Source organism: Petaurus breviceps, unplaced genomic scaffold (assembly GCF_028583685.1).
Source record: "Petaurus breviceps papuanus isolate PSGF00001 unplaced genomic scaffold, PetGlider_PUasm1.0 567, whole genome shotgun sequence".
Lineage (NCBI taxonomy): Eukaryota > Metazoa > Chordata > Mammalia > Diprotodontia > Petauridae > Petaurus > Petaurus breviceps.
Window position 1 is genome coordinate 8,214,945 of NW_027186383.1, and position 3,084 is coordinate 8,218,028.

The following is a 3,084-nucleotide window of genomic DNA, read 5'->3' on the forward strand; positions in this document are numbered from 1 at the left end:
GCAGAGAGACAGAGAGAGACAGAGACAGAGAGAGACAGAGAGAGAGACAGAGAGAGAGACAGAGAGACAGAGAGAGACAGAGAGAGACAGGGAGACAGAGAGACACAGAAAGAGACAGAGAGACACAGAAAGAGACAGAGACAGACAGACAGAGACAGAGAGGGACAGAAAGACAGAGAGAGACAAAGAGAAACAGAGAGAAAAAGACAGCGAATAGAGAGAGAGACTTAGTGACAGACAGAAAGAGGGAGAGGCAGAGGAAGATGTTAGCGTCCTACCCAAACCTCCTTCGAGGCTCCACCCTACTCTATCACTCAAATTCTTGACATCTTGCTCCATCAAATGATGGGCATCTCCTGGTGGCAAAAAACAAAAAACAAAACCAAAAAAACACATGGTTGCCATTTGGTATTTTTCTTTGTGCCCCAAGAACAGGTCATTTCACCCTACTGATGGTTTGACTCTGTATGTACTCCTAAGGTTTAAAAATAAAAAGAGGGAGCTGGATGCCCCCTCCTGCCTGGCCAAGAGCCAAGCTCTCCATGGGCTCTCGGAGGTAAAAGCCTTCGTTTCAACATTTATCAAGCACCCAAATGTGTGCCTGGTACTAGGGATAACAAGAAAAAATGATGTAGTGCCTGCCCTCAAGGAACTTACATTCTACAGGACGACCCCAGAGCTCTGAGCAGTTCAGGAGCCCAGAATACCCTCTGCCACCTCTGGCAAGAGGTCCAAGAGGTCCTCCTGGGAAGGCGAGCTCACTCAGTCTGCTTTGGGGAAGCCCTAATTCTTAGGAAGCGTCTCCTTCTATCAAGCTGTATAAAGCTCTCCCTACCCCTTCCAGTCTTGGGCTCCTTGGCCAAAACTGTCTAACGCTCCCTCCCCAGATAGGAAGGCAGCTCTCCGGTCTCCCCTCACCCCTAGCCCGCTCTCCTCTGGCCCAGGCTCAACCCCCCCTCCCCCCAGGGCCAATCCTCCTGCTACACCCTCTTGACTTTCTATGGCAGCGGTTAAGAGAGTAACAGCTTTGCTCTGAGGGCAGAAATGCCAGCAGATGACATCTCATGCCTTTCTAGTGTCTGGGCACTTCCTCAAAAGGACCTTAGGAAGAGGGGTGAGAGGTCTCTGCTTGTGCGTCTATCTCCAGCCTCAGGAAAGGTAGTGTGAGTCGCAGGTAGGGGGAGCTGACCTAGAGGCAGTGAAGGGATGAAGAAAATCCGCTCACCTGAAGCCAGTCAGAAGTGTGGGCTGGGGACCCTTCCAGTAAGGAAGCAGTTGTCTGGGGCCTCTTGGAGGGACACTGAGCTGGACCTGGGAGCAGAAGGAAAGTCATTCCAAGAACCCGAGGTAAAACTAGCTCCAGGCAGAGGCTTAGAGGCTGCCTCTGAAGGTGAGAACCCTTCCCTCGGGGCGACTCTAAAAAGGAGAATCAAACAATCGTCCTCACGGAGCCCTTCACTGAGAGGAGCAGAGCTTCCTCAGGTGTGTAAAGTGAGCCTGGACACCTGCCGGAGGTGAAAAGTCAGGCCCTGACGAGAGCCAGAGCTGAGCAAGAAGAGCCTTGAAGCAGGAGGCTGGGAAGGCCCAGCAGCTACCCCAATGTAGACCTTGCCTCTGGGGGCCCCGCTGACCCAGGGGCCTTTCCACCTGCCTGCCCTACAGTGGAGACCTCTGCTACGGGCTGGGGACTGGCTTTGCTGTTTGTATCCTTGGGACTTTGTACACAGCAAGTGACTAATAGCTGCTTTTCCTTCCTTCCTTCCTTCCTTCCTTCCTTCCTTCCTTCCTTCCTTCCTTCCTTCCTTCCTTCCTTCCTTCCTTCCTTCCTCCCCTCCTTCCTTCCTTCTCCTTCTGGTGTAGAAGCCTAGGAATGAAATGGTTTTCCATCATACTTCCACTACAAGAAACATGAGCTATGTTGTTCACTGCGGGGCCGTTTCGTGCTGTATTATTTGATTTCCAGGGACTTGCTTGGTAGGAAAAAAGCATATGCTTCTGGGGGCTGGAGCCAAATCCATTTCTCCTGAGGCTGAACACAAGCACACACATGGCTGGGGTGGGGACCTACAGGTTAGAGACCCAATTTATTTTTATCTGATCCTTCAAGGCTTAACTCGAGCCCCTCCCCAAACTGCACTGACTAACCTAAGGCTCTGTGCCTCATCTCAGGAAAGCTCCCTGAGGGCAGGTCTCTGAAGCCCGGCAATCACCTGCTAATTGGTTAATCCTGACCCAGTACTCTGGGGCCACTTAAGAAGACACCTTCAGCCTGGGGATCAGGGAGGGTCAGCTTCTGTGCTCCAAGCCTGCAGGCAGCACTCCAGATTTGACCTTGCTTTTCCAGCCTGGCCATCCTGCTTTAAGGAGGACGTAGCTTCCAGACAAGGGGAGGGCCTTTGCAGCTACTGGGGCAGCCTCTGAGGACTGAGCCACCCAGGAGCCAGCCACAGGCCCAGTTTCCTACCCTGTGGCCAATGACACAAAGGAGCCGACAGGGGCAGCCCATTCACATGACACCTTAACTCCCCTTCTCGTTCTTGACTCCAGCTGCTATCGCAGCTGAGACGGGAGCCCCGACCTCACAGGAGCCCTGCAAGTGAAGCAGGCTCCAGGGAAAAGTTCCTAGGCCACACTTTCATCTCTGGAATCTCGTTATCTCTCGTCCAATGCAGGAACCCAGCCAGAGAGCCAGCCAAGAGTAGGAAATTCGTGTCCCCAGAGGGCATTGCGGCTGCCAAGGCCAGCACTTACTTCTGTCTTGGTTCCCATTTCTTCATATCTCCACTGGCTCCATCTGCTGACCTGAGCCACCCCACCCAGAATGCTGGGGCTAGAGACTTCAGCTACCATTCTGCCAAAGCAGATTCCCTTGCCTTTCAGTGACCACCTCTCTCCAGCTCCGGTGGTCCTTCACACCATGCCCCCAAATACGTAGGACACTGGGACCAAAGCTTGAGGGGCACTGGGCAAAGTCTAACTCAGCACAGACCATCCCTACCCTGAGATATTGCAGACTTGGAGCTAGGAAGGACTTGTGGTGGAGGGCCACTGAGTCTGACCCCTCATTTTACAGAGGAAGAATGT